Below are 565 nucleotides of genomic sequence, written 5' to 3' on the forward strand. Positions count from 1 at the left end.
GATCTGGAAGGAGAGCATATCCTCACATATTTTTCGTTGACTGTTCCCCTTTTAATTTCGGTCTATTGAGGGAACGCATAAATGACAGTAGTCAGCACCTATTTACTACGAGAACACGGACCGGTATTGGAGGTTGAAATGAACACTCGAAAGTGGTTTATACAACCAATTTCGGTCTATTGAGGGAACGCATAAATGACAGTAGTCAGCACCTATTTACTACGAGAACACGGACCGGTATTGGAGGTTGAAATGAACACTCGAAAGTGGTTTATACAACCAAGTTGTAGACTCGAGTGCCCTACCAACAGAATAATAATAATAATGTCTTTATTATAATAGGCGTAGTTCGCTTCTTACCGAACCAGCATGGTAATTCATTCTACGTCTTTGCAGTATTGTAACTAAAGGAGCGTTTAAATAGTGACGTTTTGTGAGTCGGTATAGTTATTAAAAAACGATCTCTAACTTTGACATTATGAACGGCAGCTCTGTATGTTATCCTTTCAAATAAATATGACGAGTTTTGGTTCGAAGAATATATAGTAGAAATAAGAGGGATTCC

Source organism: Photinus pyralis, unplaced genomic scaffold (genome assembly GCF_008802855.1).
Source record: "Photinus pyralis isolate 1611_PpyrPB1 unplaced genomic scaffold, Ppyr1.3 Ppyr1.4_LG9, whole genome shotgun sequence".
NCBI classification, from domain to species: domain Eukaryota; kingdom Metazoa; phylum Arthropoda; class Insecta; order Coleoptera; family Lampyridae; genus Photinus; species Photinus pyralis.